This window comes from Amblyomma maculatum, chromosome 1, assembly GCF_055883805.1.
Source record: "Amblyomma maculatum isolate TAMU_Amacu chromosome 1, ASM5588380v1, whole genome shotgun sequence".
Lineage (NCBI taxonomy): Eukaryota > Metazoa > Arthropoda > Arachnida > Ixodida > Ixodidae > Amblyomma > Amblyomma maculatum.
The window spans coordinates 456459140-456480676 of NC_139344.1; the positions used below are offsets into that span (position 1 = coordinate 456459140).

The 21537-nt window shown below is 50.3% G+C and overlaps 1 long non-coding RNA gene across 1 annotated transcript; it reads right to left on the reverse strand.

The window, feature by feature from the left end:
• Positions 1-16781: 16781 nt before the first annotated feature.
• LOC146209724 (uncharacterized) lies at positions 16782-20427 on the reverse strand. Its single transcript, XR_014703467.1, has 3 exons — positions 20099-20427; positions 18701-18916; positions 16782-17699 (listed from the first exon to the last, which is right to left on the reverse strand). It is a non-coding gene; the product is annotated as an uncharacterized LOC146209724 (long non-coding RNA).
• Between the last annotated feature and the right edge of the window lie 1110 nt (positions 20428-21537).

Consider the following 21537-nt stretch of genomic DNA (forward strand, 5'->3'; position numbering starts at 1 on the left):
AAACAACGAAATGAACGATCATAGGAGTGTGGTCGCCTGTGCGTCAAGCCTATCTGGCACAGGGTTTAAGCATCCTAGGGATTAAGCATTGAAGTTCCAGGAGTGCACTTCCACGCTGTCGCAACGCGTCCGCATCGCACCCACATCAGCGCCTGCGTAGTCTATTCACTGTACCGGATCCGGCAACGCGAACCGACAGGCGCCTAGAACCCTTTCGTCTGGCCTTCGAGCACGGATATAAACCGATCCTGGGCCCTTAATGTCATCACAGAGCTAAACAAAAAATCCTTCAACTCTTCTACAAAATGCTTCGATTGGAACAAACAAGAAGGAATGAGATTTCACTCCGTGACAGTATTCGGGAAAAAACTGAGCATAAACCCATTAGTTCAGGTTAGGACTAAGGAATTCTCATGTAGATTTCGCATTCTTCTAGAGTGCTTGCTAATTTTACGCAGTCGGGAAGATTTGTTTTCAGATTTTCTGAGATGTAACCATTAAGAAGTGTAGGGCAGCTAAACATTCTTTTTACTGCTAAAGATAGTGAACTATACTTTTTATATTCAAAGCAAGTGGAGAATCTCTCCTTTTGTATTTACCATAAACAAAACGAACTGATGTCCTCTGTACGCGCTTCATTTGGGCAATCTCGTTCTTAATTATGCGGATAGCAGATTGCTGTCGCATATTCAAGTCGGGGGCCTAATAGAGGCCTTGAACGCGATGATTCTGGTACTGGTAGGAGCATTACAAGTTTTCTTTCATTAAAAAATGATTTCTTCATTGCAGATGTGAAGATGTCAGATATATGTTGACATCTGCATCACCTGTCCTCAATGCTAGAGCCACAAAGGTCCTACTGGTGTAGGATTGCTTCACCCTGTGGCGCCGCCTAAGGCGCCTTTTCAGAAAGCCGGAGTCTTCCTTTTGGGCCCTTTCCGAATCGCAAAAAGGCAGTCGTTAGATTTTTGTATATGTGGACCATTTTACTCGTTAGGTTGAGATGGTCGCTCTTTTCACCGCATACCGCGTACCAATTAAGTTTCTTTTTTTTAAGCTGCATTCGGTCATCTTGCGACATGGTCCGCCGAAAGTTGTAAAACGCGAGCGAGGCCTCCAGTTTACTGCCGATGTAATTGAAGAAGTTATGCGTTTATGCACATCTGATTTGGCAACATAGACAGAGGGATCACTATAACATGGGCCCCCGCTTACTTCAACATACCAGGAAACGAAGCGGCCAACTCCCTCACCCGAGCGCTCATTATAAGGTAGAGGGGGGGGGGGGGGGTACACCGGCCTCAACCTAACTGTTCGAGACGCTCGGGACCTGCCACGAGGTCACCAAGCACTACAAGTTAAATTTAAATTGGTTCACAGGAAGGGAAAGGCGCAGTAACTGTCACACTTGCTCTGTGGACACCCGAACCGCGCCGTAAGGGAAGGGAGGAAGGTGGGAAGGAAAGTGGAAAGAGAGAAAGAGGAGCCGTAGTGGAGGGCTACGGAGTAATTTCGACCACCTGGGGATCTTTAACGTGCGCTGACATCGCACAGCACACGGACGCCTCTTCGTTTCGCCTCCATCGAAACGCAGCCGCCGCGGTCGGGTTCGAACCCGGGAACTCCGGCACAGTAGTCGGGCGTCTTACCACTGCACCACCCCGGCGGGGCACACTACAAGTTACAGTGGCGGGAATATCCACCCCCCGATAGGGACCTCACGTCCGCAGAGGCAGTCCCCTGGCGCCCCCTGCAAGCCAAGAATCACATGTCTCCCAGGTGGAGATACCTCCCGCAGACGGGAAATCCGGAGGACCAATTCTGCAGATCCTGTAATGACATAGGAACTCTAAGACACATCCTCTGGGAGTGCAGACACTTCCCGGGATACAATTTATTCAAGGACGCAGAGGCATGCGATACCGCACTTCACAGCGAGGACCCGGCGATACAGGGCACCCTGCCTTTTAGGGTGACATCGGGCTCCCTGGACGCCTGCGAGCGGTACCAGAACTCCGGTGTCACCCCTTCCGGACAATAAAAGTTTTCACCGTTGTTGTTGTTGCGACTATAGAAAGAACGGAAAGAAAATGCACGGGCTTGCTACTGGCTCTGTAGCTAAGCCACCTCCGCTGCCTCTGGACTGCTGCGTTTGCCTTCGAGCCGTGCGGACGTGCGTGGCATGGGCTCCGTGAACGTTTACTCGTCGCAGCGGAACTGACCTGGACTCCATTCGACACTGTCAGCGAAGGTGTCGTGCGCCTATACGAACCCATTGTTCAGACATTTCCGCTCATTGGGACCGACTTAAGAAGCTTTTCCTGTCCCGCCAGGCGTGGGAACGCGCCACCGGTTAGGCTTAACGCCGCCGGCTGCTCATCGCCTCGTGCGTCTTCGAGCCTACATCATCATAGATGGAGTACGCCGTCGAAGGCGAAGAAATTTCTTCTCAAGAATTTGAAAATGATCCACGGTGGACCCGCGCCGTCCGGGTCCGCAGCAAACTCTACCCCACCATGAAGCAGTCATCAAATGACGCATCAGCAGAGTCCAATTCCCAGGCAGGTCCAGGCAAGCCGGCCCAGTCGTTGCAAGGCGTATCTACTACAAACAAAATCAAGAAGCATGCTCCCCTTCCTCGTCTACCAACTTCAGATTTCAAGATCGTGCTCCGCCCGGGTGGTCGTCTCGACCTGCGTCTCGTGAATGGCGGTGCTCTTCTCCACCTTCTCTGCACTGGCATAGAGATTGACTATGCAGATGCTCGGGGCCCCGCCGGGGTGGTACAGTGGTAAGACGCCCGACTACTGTCCGGAGTTCCCGGGTTCGAACCCGACCTCGGCGGCTGCGTTTCGATGGAGGCGAAACGAAGAGGCGTCCGTGTGCTGTGCGATGTCAGCGCACGTTAAAGATCCCCAGGTGGTCGAAATTTCTCCGTAGCCCTCCACTACGGCTCCTCTTTCTCTCTTTCCACTTTCACTCCCACCTTCTCCCTTCCCTTACGGCGCGGTTGCGGTGTCCACAGAAAACAAGTGAGACAGTTACCGCGCCTTTCCCTTCCTATAAATAAATCAGATGCTCGGGCTCAGGACAAGCTACGGCTTAACCCTTACAACAACTCATTCGCCCTAAGGATCGACAGCCACGCGAGCAGTATGCCTTCAGAAGCCCGAATGAAGCGCTATGTCCAGATTCAAGAACTGCGACTTCACGACAAACAGTACCCAGTGAAAACTTACGTCGCTGCCTCTGATAACGCTGTCAGGGGGATACTTTACAACGCAGTTTATAACCAGACCCAAGAAGAAATCCTCTCCGACCTTGTGGCGCTGAACGCTAGCCGGCATTTTACGATCGCCGACGCTCGCCAACTAGGACGCACCAAGTCCATATTGGTTACCTTCATCGACACTATGGAGATTCCAAAACAGCTTGTCTTCTACGGCACCCTCTACGCATGTTACACTTTCAAGGCGAAAGTTGAAGCGTGCACCAACTGCCGCAAGCCAGGCCACCGTGCTGATGTGTGTCCCAAGGAACGCACAGGCCTTTGTCCACGCTGTGATGCGTCTCACCCCATCACAGAAACGCCGGATTGCACTCCCAAGTGTATCATCTGCAACTGAGCGCACTTCACAGGAACGCGCAAGTGCAAAGTGCGTTTCGAGCGCTCCGGCAACAAGACGCCTGTCTCCAATACTGGGACAACGCCTCCAGCAGGTCTACCACCAAATCCACCACCCAAAAGTCTCAGGGAGTCGAGAAGCCGCCGACTCTCTTCCTCTCGCTCAAGAACTGACTGCAGTCGGAGCCGTTCCGTGTCCTTCCCGCCACTTCCAGGCCAAAAGGTCCAGGATTCATCAAAAACCAGGTGAGCTGGCGGCTGCCTCCTTCCTCGCTCGAGAAAGAAAACGCGGAGCTGAGAGCCAAATTATCATCCCAAAGTCGCGAAATCGCTGCTCTTAAAGAGCAGCTCCAAATCCTCCTAAGGCGTGAACGCTCCCCAGCGCCATTGCTCCCAGTGGTGCAACCCCCGACAAATCCAAACAAGCCCCATTCCTCCTCTGTCTCTACCCCCTCCACCTCCTCCTCACGCGCCACGTCACCAGCACGTGTGCTCCCCGCTAAGCGGAAGCCCGCTGATAATGCTAATTCCCTTTCCCAGCCAGTCACTGACAACCTTGTACATCAGGTCACGTCATTCATGCAAGATTTTGAGAAACGCATGATGGCGGCACTTAACACATTCCGCTCTGAAACTCAAACGTGGATGAAGAACATTTCTGACCATGTGGCGGCGCTCGAAACACGCCAGAGCAATCAAGAGGCGTCTGTCGCGCAAATCCAAACGCAATTTCTCGAGCCTCCCCCAGAGGTCATACGTCGCCCGTTACATCTTCCGTGCTCTCCGTCATTGTCCAAAATGGCTGCGACACCCCAAACCATTAAGGCATGGCAGTGGAACTGAAGGGGGTTTTATTCAAAACGAGACAACCTGCAGTTTCACTTACAGACCCTTTCCAGCTGCGACACCTCCAGTGTGATTGCGCTTCAGGAAGCGCTAACGTCAGTCAAGCTCCGTAATTACACTACATACGAACCAGCTACTTCACCACAGACCAGGGTCGCCACACTAGTCCATCGCAATCTAACTGCAATAGAGCACCCGTTAGAGATAGACGACGTGGACGGTCTCTTGCTGGAGCTCCTCCCCCGCACACGCAAATCACTGTCTTTTCATCCTAAAACTCTACAGCCCTCCCAAATGTCCTCCTGCCCCTCTTCTTGCTGCTCTCCGCAAGGCGATATCGATAAGCTCGAACAACTCACTGCTTATAATGGGTGACTTCAACGCAAACCACATCAGCTGGGGGCACCGCAAAATCTGTCGTAAAGGCACCTCCCTATGGTCATTCATTCAGGAGGATGGCCTCTCCCTGCTTAATGACACCATGTTCCCCACGCGGATCGGGTCAAGTGTTCAACACAACACCAGCCCAAACCTCACACTTAGCAAACACATCCATGACAGCCGATGGGTCAACACAAACCATTCACTTGGCAGTGACCATTATATAAGTTCCACAGAGCTCAATATTTCTTCAATTACCCCGCTAAAACGACGAGGAGTTGAAGTGGTGAACTGGGACAAGTTCCGCCAGATACAGAGGCTGGCCCCGTACACCATCACAGACCTCTCTGAATGGACCGACACCCTCACCCGCGATGTCGCCCGCGCTACTTCCACCATTCCCTGAGGACACGTCGAGTGCTGATAGCCGCCTTCTCCATATGTGGGAAGCACACGCCAGCCTTCAGCGGCGCTGGCTATGTCAAAAGCACAATAGACCTCTTAAATGACGTATCTCTAACCTTGTGTGCGAGATTGAAGCGCATGCCCGCGACCTAGCCCATCAACAATGGGGACAACTCTGCGACCGCATGAGTGGCAATTTAGGTCTCAAAAACACTTGGTCCCTACTGAGGCATCTCCTCGACCCGGGTCACTCCAAGGCTACCCAACACAGGAAGATCACACGCATCTTGCATCAACTCCCCCTCTCAGACGACGCGCTTATCCAAGCCCTTAAAGATCAATATCTAACCACAACCCCTCCCACGCCTCTTCCCCCGTATTCGGGGAGCCCCAACCCGGAGCTCGACGCGGATATCTCCCCAGCAGAAGTTCGCGCGGCCATGCACAAACTCCGAACCACCTCAGCCCCCGGCGCTGACAAAGTCACTAATAAGATGCGCCGCAATCTGGACGGCTCGTCTGTAGAGGCTGTTGCGGACCTGTTAAATCAGTGCTGGTGAACGGGAACCCTCCTCTCACAGTGGACTCATGCCTGCATAACTTTCATCCCCAAGCCAGGCAAGCCTCTTGATATCAAAAATCTGCGCCCTATTTCCCTTAGATCTTGCCTCGGGAAGCTCTTCGAGAACGTAATCCTTGCTCGTCTCCAGGAACACATGTATGATAAACTCCTCTTTCCCCCCACAATGATAGGATTCCGACACCACCTCTCCACTCAAGATATCATGCTGCAGATCTCAGAAGACATCATTCACCCCCGCAACAGGAAACGCACGCGCGCGGTGCTTGCCCTCGACCTGGAAAAAGCATTCGACAATATACACCGTTCGGCCATTTTGGACGCTCTGTCATCCCTACATGTCGGCCATCGTATTCATCAATACATCTCAGCCTTTCTTCACCAGCGCACAGCTGAAATCACATTTGGCTCTCTCTGCTCCCCTGTCTTTACCCTTGGTAACCGAGGCACACCTCAGGGATCTGTGCTCTCTCCGCTTCTGTTTAATATTACTCTCATCCCAGTGACAAGGGCTCTGTCAGCCATTCCCGGCCTATCGCACTCTCTATATGCTGACATCACCCTGTGGACCTCCACAGGTAATGTGGGAACCATTGAAGAGAGACTGCAGGCTGGCGCAGATGTGGTGATCTCTCATGCTCAGAGGGTCGGTCTTGCATGCTCACCCACCAAATCTGAACTTTTGGTCCTTCACCCGCCTAGAGCGAGAATCGACAAAGCTCCCCCACCTAGAATCGAGGTCACTATTCGCGCCGTCCGAATCCCGGAGGTGGAGAGAGTTCGCATCCTGGGGATGATTCTTCAGAACAATGGCAAGAACACTGCCACGATCACCAAGCTCAGTGTTACCGTTCAACAAACAGTCCGCCTGATTAGACGAATCGCTAATAAACACAGTGGCATGCGGTAACACGACCTCCGTCGCCTGATCCAGGGCTTTCGTTCTTAGTCGGGTAGTCTATTCATTACCATACCTCTTCCTCTCTCGAGTAGAGGAGAACAAGGTCAACTGCCTTATCCGCCAGGCGTACAAGATGGCCCTCAACCTTCCCCGCCACACGTAGAATGAAAGTCTTCTTAAGATGGGCGTAAACAATACCCTCGCCGAGCTCATCGAGGCTCATCGGTCTGCCCAACTTGATCGGCTCTGCTCCACCTTAGCCGGCCGTCACATTCTTGACGCTATCGGTCTACGTCCCCCTAGATATTACGCCCACACCTTCTCCCTCCCACGCCACACATGAGAACTCCTTACCATTCACCCCCTACCCAAGAAAATGCACCCCGAACATCACGTGGCTCGTCGTGCTGCTCGGGCTGCCGCCCTACACAAACACTATGGCGCAGAGCCGGAGACCGTCTACGCCGATGCTGCCTCTTACACATCTTCTCCCGCCTTCGCCCTAGCTGTAGTGTCAAACTCCTCCACCCTTCTTACCGCAGGTACTGTCATCGCTTCCACTTCCTCGGAAGCGGAGGAGGCGGCAGTAGCCTTAGCAATCTCTACTACATCGGCGACCCTCAGTTTTACTGATTTGAAGACAGCCATTCGAAACTTTGCGAAAGGAATTGTTTCCGAACCCGCGTTCCGGCTTCTCAGCCAATCTCCCGTTCCTATCCGACCTATTCAGCTTCTCTGGGTCCCAGCCCATGCCGGCTACCCAGGTAACGAGGCGGCTCATTCTTTTGCTCGAGGTTTCGTCAGCCGAGCAGGAGCCGCCGACGCCTGGGGTGACGCTCGAGATCGTATGGTCACATACCACGAGATCACTGTGCACTACCGCGAACGTCTTGCCTACCCACCTCCACACAAGTCTCTCACTAAATTGCAGCAGGTGACGTGGCGCCAGCTACTATCCCGCACTTTCCCCTCCCTTGCCTACCTCGCCCTTGTTCACCCGGGACTGTTCCCGATAGAATGCACCCTCTGTGGTGCTCCAAAAGCGGATTTTGCTCACATTCTTTATACTTGCCCTGAGCATCTTCCACCTGCCGAATGGCAACTCACAAACCTCGAGCGATGGGAGGCTGCGGTGTCCAGTTCTGAGCCGGTTGCCTAACGGCAGCTGGTGGACTGGGCTTTGGAAGTCGCCGGGAAACGTCACCTTCCGGCCACGACACGCACCCAAGAGCCATTCCATCCCTAGGATGTCACAGCTAAGGCTCATCTTAATAAAGTTTGTCACCACCACCACCACTGCCTCGTGCGGACAGAAGGGAAAATAGACAAGGAAGAAAAAGAAGAGGAAGACACGCGTCGCTACAGCCATCGTTCAGCACCGAAGCGGTAGCGGGTGCAATGACGGCCCACAACAGATAAAAATTCGGTTGCCGGCTAGCCGGCCCCGCCGCAAGCGGCGTTGACCTACCAGTCCCAGCCCCGCAGGGCCCACGAATAGCCACTATTCACCATCAACACTACAACCATCTCTTAAGAGAAGAATGGAGAAATGCTACCCTTCCCCTCCTATCAATTGCCTCAATCGTTATCCTCTTATCGGCGTTCGTACCTTTGCATCGGGCGAGGAGGATGTCAAGACGCCTCTTCTCTGGACTGTTGCAAACCGGTTCGGCTGCCGCTTCCACCGTGCTGACGTCAGGCGCACACAACAGCCCAGCGAGCAATATGGAAACGCCAAGGAGGCCCTCGTTGCAAAGGTCTTATATAATCGGTTTACAGGAGAGGAAAGGCGTAGTATCTGTCATAATTTCTCCGGCAAGAGCGTGTTTGTACGGAAGTAAAGCCAATAATTTTCAGAGTACCGCGAAGGTCCCATCGCGTGGTCGCAACCATAACCGACGTAGCCATAAAGTTTCCAAAACTGCTCGAGGCGCCACGGCTATATCCAAGTCATGCAGAGGACATTTTGAAAGCAGCATGCAATGAATTTGTCTGTGCATTGCTTTGAAGAGCACCACAGCTACTTTAGAAACAGTAGAATTTGCTAACTGTGAACGGTAAGCTTGTATGGAAGGCTGAGCATGCGGATCATTCCAGTTCTGCCAAATAGCTCTATCGATTATTCCGAAATCTTGCTATTCTATTGTAATTTTCGCGGTATTGTAATCCCTCGCACTTTCTTGCCTTCCTCGATTTCCACCGTTAATGATCGCATTGAATGATTCTCTATAGTGATGCAGATGCCAACTAACTGTACGTCGTCGCGCATGCGCGCGCACACTTTGACGCAAGCTGACTCATCCTTGCTTGTTAAACATCTTTATGGACGCAATCAAAACAATTATCATTAATTATTATCCCTCATTGCTAAAAAGTATTACTCGTTCCCAGTCAGTTGCGGCCATTCATCTCGTCGCCTGACATAGAGGTCCTTTCGTAGCCATTATGGGTCATGCTTTCACTGTAGTCATTACCACTCATAGCTAAATGTTTTTACTCATTTGCAATGAGTTGCAGTATTCTCGAGTCATCGTTGTACACATTGGTCTTCTCGTGGTCATGATGAGTCAATCTTAGTCACTGTGGTCATTATCACTCATAGTTAAGCATTTTACTCATTACCAATCAGTTGCGGTCATTGCAAGTTGCCATTTGACATATTGGTCGTTTTGTAGTCATTAGCAGTCATGAGGAGTCATGCCTGTTCTTTATGTCACCACTCATCGCTAAGCATTTTACTCATTCAAATCAGGTGCGATCATTACAAGTTGTAGTTTGACATATTGGCCATTTTGTAGTCATTAGCAGTAGTTGATAAGTCACGCCTAGTTATTTTAGTCATTACCACTCATCGCTAAGGATTTTACCATTTCCAATCAGTTGCTGTCAATAAAAGTTGTAGTTTGACATACTGCCCATTACAAGTCATTACTAATCATAATTATTATTTATTAGCAATGCTCATTACCTATATCTATGTCTATTCATAACTTTTATTCATAGCCTATCACCATCCAACGGTTTCATTCTTAACCTCTCTCATCCCACGTCCGCTCTTTGCGAGCGACACATTAGACAGTTTTATGGCGAATTCGAGTGGGAGAGCAGGTGCACTCGAGGGTACTTGGAAAATGTTCTCAGACAAGCGGGTGCCCTCCAGTGGGAGAGCAGGAGTAGAATCATTGGCTTCCAATGGTAGAGGATGAAGGCTTTTCCTCCGCCTAGAGCAGCTGAATGCACTCCTGGCTGCTCTCTTGTCTAAAGCGAGTGTAGTCACATGGCATAAAGCGTCATATCCGCGCTATCGTTTGTAGGGCTCGTGGGGCTCGGCGACACCAGCCTGTCGCCGTCGGCGGGAGAATTTCGTGGTAGCCACGGCGAAAAATGGGAAATGTACTCCCACGCCGCGTCACCGGGCGACCGCCCCGGGGACGCAGAGGCTTTTGTCCCCCTCGCCTGTAGAGCGCAAGGAATGTTGTCGCGCTCGAGCCCTTTTATGCTAGTGCGGTTAGCTGGTCAAAGCTACTCGGCACTCGTTGACACGGGCTCAACTCTGTCACTGGTCGGTGATGATGTGTTCGAGGCCTGCCGTAGATGTAACATCCGTGTTAGGCCAGCAGAAACCCCTTTGAGCTTAGCAGCAGGGACGACAAAAGCGGAAGGAGCGGTGCGTCTGGTCCTGCGTTTGACGGCAGGAAGCGGAGGCATCGCTTCGTCTATCTGCCCGGCTTAGCCATACCAGTTATTCTGGGAAGAGATTTTCTTTCGAGCGAAGGATTGTGCTTGACATGGGGGAGAACGGCTATCGCTATAGCTCCTTCACCCCCCTCATTCCCTTTGTTAGCGCACCCAAACAGGAATGCGTCGCTGATCGAGCGAGCGTCCACGCTTTTGTGGCAGACAGCTCCCCCGCGACACTGAATGGTAGCCCATTAGAAGCAATTATCGCGTCCTTCTCAGGAACCGGTAGTCAGCGCCGAGGGCTCGTGGAAACTTTACTCCCGTTTTCGGATTGCTTCACAGAGAAACCAGGCAGAACCGACTTACTTCAGCACGAGATCGAAACGGGTGATGCGCGCCCTTTCAGATGTAACCCGCGGCCGTTAAGCGCGCATAAAAGACAGCTTCTCGACAGCGCCCTTGACGAGATGATAGATACCGGCGCTGTGAGACCCTCACAAAGTCCCTGGGCGTCCCCAGTGGTTCTAGCGCCAAAGAAAGATGGTTCGGTCAGGCTGTGTGTTGAGTATCGCAAGCTCAACTCACTGACGCCTACGGTTGCGTACCCTTTCCAGTCGATCGAGGCTGTAATGAACGCGTTAGGGAACCCAAGGTTCTTCACAGTCCTGGGTGCAAGCAGAGGGTACCTGCAGATTGAGGTGGCGGAAGGTGACATTCAGAAAACCGCATTCACCTGTCACCGCGGGCTCTTCGAATTTACTCGACTCCCGTTTGGTTTGTCTAATGCACCGAGCACGTTCATGCGATTGATGGACATCGTGCTGGGCGATGCAAGGTTCAACTACGCGATGGCGTACCTCGACAACGTCGTAATATTCTCACAGTCGTTCGAAGAGCATCTCATTCACCTGAATTCCGTTCTTGAAAGAATGAGACGTGCGGGTATAACGATCAACCCAAAGAAAATGCAGTTGGCATCAAAGAGAGTGAACCTCTTGGGATTTGTGGTTGATGATGGCACTTTGAGACCGAACGATGACAAACTGCAGGCAATTCTGAACTACCCCTGCCCGACGGACGTGAAAAGCTTGCAGAGGTTTTTGGGAATGGTTGCCTTCTACAGACGATTCATCCCTAGTTGTTCAGAGCTCGCTAGGCCGTTGAACCAGCTGCTGCGGAAAGGCTCGAAGTGGGTCTGGGGCAAGGAACAGAACGACGCTTTTGTTGCCTTGGCTCGCGCGATAGCGAACACCGCTAGTTTGCGCCTCCCCGACCTGAAAAGCCGTTTGTCTTGCGGACAGATGCTAGTGATGCCAGTGTAGGAGCTGTTTTGTTGCAGGAACACGAAGGCAAGCTGCGCCCTGTCGCGTTCGCTAGCCGCACGCTCACATCGGCGGAGCGGAATTACTCCGTGACCGAAAAGGAATGCCTGGCGATAATGTTCGCATTGTCAAAGTTCGACATGTACCTAGACGGAGCGGTTTTCACCGTGCAGACAGATCACCAGGCACTTTCGTGGTTAAAGAGGCTGAAAAACCCCGCAGGCAGACTCGCGAGATGGGCGCTGACGTTGCAACGTTACGCATACGCCATTGAGTACCGCCGGGACAGCATGAATAAGTGGCCGATGCCTTATCGCGCGCACCGTTGAAGGCTGGCAGAAGCGCAGAAGAGGCGCAGACCAGCTTTGCTGAAAGCGGCATCGCCGCTAGTGGAGAGGAGGAGAGGGTGGACGCGAGTGTCGCGCCCTGCGCAGTTAAAGAGAGAAAGGAGGCGGACAGAGTTGCTGCGCGGTGCGGCGAGAGAGAGAAGGCGCAGCAGCTGGTGGCGGCGACTACTCGCCTGCCAAGAAGCGAGGCAGAGAGAAATCTGTCATGGGGAGTAGCGGTCAGTAGGGAAGAGCTAATTGAGGCCCAGAAAGCAGACGGTCTATGCCAGCGGGTGCTGACAGAGCTTGCGAGTAGTGCAGCTTGCACCGGGAGCGCTGAGGGCAAGTACGACGCGTATCTGCTGAGCGATGATGGCTTACTGCTCCGCTACATCCCCCAACTTGACGAGGAAGAGGCGACTGCATCCCCCTTCCGAGTCGTGGTCCCGAGGAAGTTGCGGAAACGATTCCTCCAGTACTTCCATGACTCAGCGCTGGCAGGCCATGGCAGCGGCAGTAAGACTTACGACAAGTTATGCCGTGTCGCGACCTGGCCAGGTATGAGAAAGGATGTGCTGGGTTACGCCCGTACATGTCCTGTTTGCCAGGTAGCCAAGCCTCAGGCGGGGAAACCCGCTGGCATGATGAAGCCGGTAGTTAGCAGCTATCCGTGGCAAGTGGTCGCGTGCGATATCATGGGACTCCTCCCTCGCTCTGCGCGCGGACACCAATATATCCTGGTATTAACGGACCACTATTCCAAGTGGGTTGAGGTTTTCCCCCTTTGGAAGCTTGTGTCTGAACGGATTTGGGAGAAACTGTTGGAGACATTCACTCGTTCCGGTTTCCCTTCCGACCTCATTACAGACAATGCTTCGTATTTCACAAGCAAAGTCTTTGTTGATTCCTGTCGGGCGCTTCAAATCCGCCACAGGAAAACGAGTCCCTACCACGCTCAGAGCAACATAACCGAGAGAGTGAATCGGAATGTTAATAGTATGCTGGTCGCGACGACCGAGCAGCACAGAGATTGGGACGCACGGCTGTCCGAACTGGCTTTCGCCACTAGAACAACCGTGAACAGGTCGGTGGGTATGACACCTGCTTACTTGAATTTTGGGAAAGAGATCGCTTTTCCGCTAGAGAACGCCCTACTTGACGCGGCGGGGCCCGCGCCCCCTCCGCTTACGCAGTACGCGGCAAAGCTCCGCGAGCGCCTTGAGGCAGCGCAGCGCGCGGCTCGTGAAAACCTCGATGTCGCGTGCATGGAGCAAGCGGATCAGTACAACAAAGGTCGTCGTTACGTCGTTTTCAACACGGGCGACTTGGTACTGAAAAGAACGCACCCGCTTAGTAACGCAGCGCGTGGTTTCGCCGCGTCGCTAGCGCACAAGTGGGTCGGACCGTTCGAAGTTACGGCACGGACTACGCCACTCACCTACCAGCTGCGGTTGTTGGCGAGCGGTGAAACCGCTGGTCCGGTGCACGTCGCAGACTTGAAAGCTTACCACCTTCGCAAGGACGATAACTGCGAAGCGGGGGAAGCTCAAAGCGATGCAGCGATCTCCCCCAAAGTAAGGCGTACAGGTAGCAACCCGGTTCGCAACCGACGCTACAACCTAAGGCCAAGGTAGTGCACTACTTTGTCTAACGTCTTTGCTTCTTTCGGAATGCATTCTGATAAGATTTTGCAGCAGCCAGATGAACCACCGTCGCTGGGGCGGGAAACCGCACCCAGCGCTTGGTTCAAGGAGGGGCCACTTAAACAGGGGGTACCCCCCTAGTTTGTAGTGGTTTGTGGCCCATTGTGACCAGCGCGGCCATGCTGGCCGTCTTCAACGCGTCTGGAGTGGAGCCCGCTGCCCAGGCTTGGAGTACGGGCCTCAGGAAGCCAGGTGTGCCCGGGGCGAAAACGCCTGCTGCAATGTGCATCCAGCACGGCGCCAACGATCTAGACCAGCAGCTCAGGGCCGCTGCCAGGCGTATCCAGGGCCGAGCCGAGCTGCGCTGTGACCCCGAGGTTGTGGCCGCTGCCGGAGAGGGACCAGCCGGAACAGTCCCGCCATGCCTGCTGCTTCTCCCGTCCCACGGATAGCTGAGATGGCATCCCGCCAGAGCCAGGCGACAAGGCTTCATATTTTACGCCGACCCGGGCTCGGACATGGACATGGCCCGGCTGTTGGCGGAGCCCGGGTCGGACGCTGAGGGGGGGGGGGGGGGGAAGATGTAGGGCTCGTGGCGCGCCGCGCATTCGAAGGCCGCGCCACTTCCCAATGCTCCCTGCGCGCGTGCCTGTTTCCCTCTCCCCTATCGCGCGGGGATAACCGGTCCCGCGCGAGGGGGCTATAAAAGAAGGCACGCGCCGCCGTCTCGCCTCTCTTGGTCCTTGGTCCCTGTCTCCTCGTTCCTGCTTCGCACCTGGAGCGTCTGCACGAAAGACGACCCGCAGGCCGCAGCCCCCCGGACGACGACCTAGCACCGACTTCGACGATCCCTGTGAGATTAAAGATGTTTGTCATACGGCCCACTGTGTGTTTGTCGTGCGCATCCCTCGGGCAGAGGAATCGCCCACACGTTTTATTTTTCTCTTGAGTCGGCGATGCTGAAAATGACGGCTGCAAAGTGTCGGCGCTCGGCGAGCTCTTCGGAATAAAGCGAATTAGCGTCAGGCGCGGAAAACATTGCTCAGGTGCTGTATGCATGTTTGAGAGGCACCGCTGGCGTCGAAAAGGCCGAAGGTGGCAAATCGCCCCGCTGTGAGAACAACGGCATACAAAACAAGCGGTTCTTCACGGAGCGTTGGCAATCCTCGGGTACCAACTGCAGCCGCTGCGGCAGGCGGAGAATGCTGGGTAGAGAAGTGCGGTCACGTGGTTGAGGTGCGCTGCTCTCGACACGCAGAGAGCGTTCCCGTGGCAGGACAGTTACAGCCTCGCTCGGCCTGCTCCTGTACTGCTCTGCAATGCTCGGCGCCTCTGCTCTCGTCCTCCCAACAGAATGCGCCATTAGTTGACCGTGTTTTACATTCTGCTCTGCTCACGATTACCCGCTGAGCGCGAGCGGAGCGCTTGTATAAAATTCACTTTCAGTTGCGCATGAGACGTGCTTCCCGACGCAACGAGCTCTCGTGCTGCCCTCTGTGGTATGGAACGAGAAGCGCTAGATATGATAAGCCGTACATATATTCATGAACGCTTCTGTATGATGCGAAATATTGTTACTGCAGTGTCTTTTAAGCAATTGAAAATTTCTTTGTAACGTCACAATTTTTTATTTAATTTTAGTCAACATTCAAAGCCGATTTCCCGTCTATATATCCGATAAAAGTCGACTGCCGACCTAGCTTTAGCCACCATACCAGCCTTCACTCCAGCGTTTACTTTCGCAAATAAGTCGGGAAACTGCTGAGGAAATCGTGGTGCGAGTTGTACAGTTTACGAGTGCGGTAACAACGCGTTAAATGATCCTGGAAGGCCCATTTCTGTTTTTAATTTTGAAGTGGGAAGGAACTGAAGACCTCATATCTGTATGTGTTCCGCGTGGACCTACGGAGTACGCTTTCTGGCCACAGTTTTGTCAGCATCAACGAATCGTATTTAGAAGTTTTTTGTACGCACTCACGTTTTGAATAAGACCTTGTGTGAAATCTGCGGAGTTCCTTGCTACTATCGAAAGTTTTACTCGTGATGTTTTAGTTGTAGGGGCGCGGTCTCGACTCGTTGATCTCGCACCGAACGTTTCCTGCTCGGCTCAACAGGCTGCTGCATCCGGGGATGAATGTCTGTTTAATACTTTGTGTACAATAGATTACCTTAAGGGCTCTCTTTGTGATGGTAAACAGCAGCGAATTTTTCATTCAGTATTTTCGCCAAAAAACAAACAAACGAAAACGTTTCAGACAGGGTTTGGAATGGATGTAGTATGTGATTGCTAGCTCACTTCTTTTAACTCTAACACGTGCTTGTGTGGCTCCCAAGTATTGGACTAATTTACTTTGAAACCACTACACGAGCATCCCAGCAATGCTGAGGTAATGAGGTGACATCACATTTCAGAAGCAGCATATTTTGACCTACTTGGTTATGCATCGCATATATGTGACATCTCATGAGGTACGTAGTTAGTGCAATTAGCAACTTTTGATGTATGAGAGGTTTTGTGCTTTCATGCGTCAGCATACTAAATTGCAAAAGTTTACCATGCACACATATGAAAGCAAAGCATACTAAGTGGCGGTCTTTCCATAATTGCTATCTTTTTTGTACTTTTTCATGTGAAAGTGTTGGTCTGAACATCTTTATGTAAGTACACTCTGTCTATGACTCCTTGTTGCCCCTATCATGATTTCAAAATCCTACAGCAGTTCTCACTAAATTTACAGAAATGTTTTTCAGACAAATACTGAATTCGGAATTCAAATCAAATAAAGGGTTATTTCTCATCTAGCGATACTTATTGAAGAATCATCGAAAAACTGCAGGCCGCTTGATGAGTGCACATTTGTAATAATCAGGAGGGAAGTAACACAGGAGTTTGTGCAATTTTGCATCAATGAGACATCACATAATACACGAACCAAAGAAATATATGCATAAGTAGCTAAACCACGTTCAAAAACATGGTGAAGCTCTCCACACAAGCAGGAAAACAAATCAAAATAATGCGGAGAACCCTAATGAGAAGAGATGGAAGAGTCTATTGAAGGAGTCTTTACCAAAATTCAGTCGGGGTGTCGACACTGTCCATTATTCGCCATGTCTTGTTGATAGGCTTAACCTTTTTTCTTAGTTCGGCTAATTTTTTAAGACTTGTTATGCTATTCCTGGTTTGACAAATAGACTAAATCAATACTTATAAATATTATGTGCTTTATTACTCTGGAAAGACAAACGCAAGATGCATTGAGATCTCAGTAAGTTGGATTCTATGTATATAGGAGATCTATTTTTGGAAGAAAAGAATATGTTCAAGGTTAGTAATGTTGTAGTGCCCCACACTATACCCGGCAGTAGTCTGAATGGAAGTTGATTATGGTATTCTATAGCCGCATCTTTGTTGTTGCAGGGAGGATTTATTAAATATGGCCTATTACGCCAGGGATTTGAGCAATTTATCTCAACACATAATTGGCATATCATCCCATACAGGCCAAAAATATCACCCGAAAATATAACTGGGAATATGGGGACAAGAAGGGAAACACATAACGATTCTAAAGCTGTATTCATTTTTAAGCCTCTTGTTATCTTCCTTGTAGGACTGGATGCAGCATTGATATTAGCCGAGCATGTCTTCTGATTTATTTTATGTCAATTAATTAATGTGAAAGTTACAATTGTGGCTTTTTTCTCAAACTGTGAACAGACCCTTTATTGTTTCCTAATCTTGGGATAACATCTGCACTTGCTACAGAAATTGGTCCTTGATATGCATAGAAATTTGTGAGCATGTTTCCTCCTGGCGTCAAATTTCGTTTTCCTCCATGGCAAGGTGCTGGGTTTCCATTTCAGGACATACATCTTCTTGCTGAAGCTCTTGCTTTGATTTTCTAATTATTTCATTTTTATTTAAAACTTGTTTTCCTCTAGTCTTTTCAGTAGCTCTATTGCAAGAAGTGTATGTCCATGAACACCTGCAAAAAAAAGAGCCAGTACCTAAATACATTTTGTCATATATTTTCAGACTTAACATATACCAGTAAACAAAACACTCTCATGAGTGACTGCATTCAGTGTAACTGTCGAATTTGTAATTAACGTGACTTTTTCATGTCAGAATTGGCTAAATTAGCTTCGTTCATAGCACGTGAAGAGATTAATATCGCTATGCTATCCTTCCAAAGCCCTCAGAGGCTAGATAGAGGTCGGGACAAAATGATTTTGTTTCCTGTGGAGAGTAAGTCTAGTGAAATGCAGGTCTGCTAAAGCATTGTTGTAAGTGCTAAGCTAAAGGTAAAAAAAAAACATATGAGCATTGGGTGCTTGAGAGGCAACAACAGTCCCACATCAAGTGGTTAATCAATTTCATCTAGGCCCACTTTTTGTCTTCTAGCCGTCCTGGTCGGCTTAGTTGGTAGAGTGACTGCCACAGATAAGTTCAAACCTTTGATGAAGGCAAATGTTTGTTTAACAATGAAGTTGTTTTCAGTTTGATGTGTTTAGTGGACGTTGAATCACTCCTTTATTATAGGCGTTTAGAATGCATGTGTATTGCTTGAGTATCCCTCACAATATCTGCAATGAGAGATTGCATGTTTACAGTATCATTGCTTTGAATTCTGCTATAGCTTCCTTTAGATAACTGTGAAAGATATCCTTTGTGGAAATTTATGGCCCTGTCGCTGTTTTATAAGGAAAGTGTACGGTATTTATAAAGCATTGAATGCCTTGAACAACCAAACAAGGTTGATGGTTGTATCACTTTGTACAGCATTGCAGCTGAACACAGCAAGCAACTGATGAGAATTGAACAGAGCGAACCCTACTTGCACTGTTACTATGCCGACTATTTTACAAGATGGGGCCTTGATGCCAAAAGAATATAAAGCATGAGGTCATGGACGACTAGCACAATGCACCCTATAACTTTAAGAAAGGGGATTTAAGAGACGACATTCTGTTTGTAATTTCCAACCATGCAAGCTGTCCAAGCTATGCGGATTGGCAGATTAATGGCCCCATGCAGTCCCGGCTCCCCGAGGAAGATATGATGCAAGTACGATCTCCCACGCTGGCATCGTCTTCGATAATGTCTCCTGGTTCCTGCTGTAGAACATCAGCACAGTGGGATGGTGCTTCTTTACATGGGTTGCCAGCAGCTGCTGTAATGCTCTAGACTCCCGTTGAACAGCTGGACATGAAAGAAAAGGAAGCGCATTAATGACAGCAAACAACTTAGCTATACGTTCATTGAGTGGAAGCGCCGCTTTGATATAATCATCTCTTTGCAAAAGTTACTGACATAGTATTACTTCCTGATTTTGACACAGGTGCTTTCGTAATGACATATCCGTATGATATTAGGGTGACGAAGTGTGGCTGGGTGTGTGATGCCTGAACATTAAAACACAGAGTAAGACATTTATGGTAATATGTATAAAGTTATGAGAACTCTAATTGATATGCACGGGCAGATTCACGAGGAGAAATAAATAATTAAAGAAAAAGATTCAGAGTAAAGAGCCACCACAAGTGCTAAACATATAGCATGCAGTTCAAATGCACAGCTGCAATGCCGGAACAGGAAAATTAGGCTTGTGTTATAAGTGCGGTTCGGAATGAAAGCAAGCAACTTGAATAGCAAGTCTGAACAGTTTTTCTTAGCATTGAGTATGTATTGACACAACTTTTGGAAACTACATGGCTGTGATGCTATCATAAACATATGTTGTAATTTATTAAATTGTCTTCCATTTACCACTACCAAGAATGGGCCTTATGTTTAAACTACACTGTTTTAGTTTCTAAGGTAAATTCTCCGCGCTTGCCAAATATATTTAAACTATACCCTATTATCTACAGCCATCATTACTGGTAGTCTCTGTATATGAAACCCAACCAAGCAATCGCATATATCTGCTATTCTGGCAGCAATCTACCTTGGCCAAACCATCCTTGTGGGTGTGTGCCATTTCAGTAGCCACCAGCAAAAACTGCCGGTCAGAGAAGTGCGAACGACGCGTAAAAAAGCTATTTTCGTCTACTGAATCGTAAATACCGACAGTGTTTCTCTGCCTGCCGTTTACCTCAAGTTTCATGCATATCTGCAAAATAAGAGGTGGCAGCCTTTTTTTCTTGACTCCCAATCACCCTTCCTAAGCACCGCTCTTAACAACAGGGAGGCAAGCAACTTCCTAGGCCATATCCGAAATCTGGACGAGTTTCTCTCCGTCTGTATATCGTTCCTCAGCTCCGGCTGTGAGACGGAAGAAACGGCTCTCGCGCGAGCGACGACAGCCAGCTGAAGTTGTGAACGCGTTATCGCGAGATCATATAATGCATGCTCAGTAAAAATACATAACATGACACTTACTTCATGAGCTTGGCTTTATATTCCTGGTAGAAGTATTCAACAGCAGGTCTGTGCAATCGTCGATCGCACGAAGCCCAAGGTTGCGGCCCACCGCCAACACAACATGTGAACCGCCGTCTAGTTCTCAGTGCCCTAAAACGTACTTTGAGCGACTATCTTTCTGCAAAAGAAGCGAATCTGCGTCGATAAGGAAAGGTTTCCAAAGTCTCCACTTCGATGAACTTGCACCTTTGGCGAAAAAATCGACAAGACGTTTAGCAAGTTTTTTTCGCTGGAGGCAGCCATCTTGTTCCGCTAGCGGAGGCCGCCTTGCCACGTGCCGCTCCAACTAGGATTGTCCGCGAGCGAAGCAGGAGGCGCGCTCCGGTATTCCGCTCACGGCCAAGCGGGCCGAACATGCGCAGTTGCGTTTCCGCTCGCTGCCTAAGCGAAGCGGAGCCACCGCTCCGGTAAACTAAAACTCTCTATTAGCGTACAGATGCGGCGCACAGATTACGCGCACACGTTTTGGCTAAACGAGCTAGCCTAGAAAGGATGTCACTTTAAAAAACTTTCCGAACTCATGAAAGTTGCAGCAGCTGAAGCCGCTGTAGCCCGGCATTCTGCCGCTAAGTACTTACAAGAAAAAAAAAAAAAACCCGAGCAACAAAACCCAGGCCGCAATCTCCGCACACGCAGTGCGGTGAAAGGCGTCTACATTGCGACTGTTTGGTAGCTTGATGTCGAAAGCGGGCCGCGGCGCACCACGTGGCCTATGCTAAACAATCGGTGGCCCAGCGATGCGGGTGACAGGAACGCTAGAGAAGAACACATCCTGCGGAATCTCTCGGAATACGACGGATCTTGCGCACAACTCGCACGCACGGGATTATGTTCCATGAGCCTAGAAAGGCTTTCGCCTTAAAGAACCGCATTTCGGAAAGGCACTGTTGCAGGGGTTATCACTAATAAGGGAGTAATTACTCATTGCATCCACCCAAGCGCAGCCATACGGCTACAAAGGAAAGCTGTACAGCTTTCTCAGAAACTTCGTAGTTAAAGAAAAATTCGTCCTGATCCGGAAATCGAACCCGGCACCACCGCCTTTCCGGGGCAGTCGCTCTACCGACTGAACTAACCAGAACGGTCAGCAGATCAGATGATAGGGCGAGAGCGAATTGATCTATAACTCGAAGTGGGAATGGTGTTGGTCAAATATTTAGGGGAATCCCCCAAGGTGGAGTAGATTTGTAATAAGGGTGTAATTACTCATTGCATCCACCCAAGCGCAGCCATACGGCTACAAAGGAAAGCTATACAGCTTTCTCAAGAAACTTCGTATTTAAAGAAAAATTCGTCCTGCAACTATCAATGCACATTAAAAGCCGCAGCCACCTACCTGGTCGCTTTTCGAATATAGCTCACACGGCAAGTGGCCGGGGCCTTGAGTGTCACTCGAC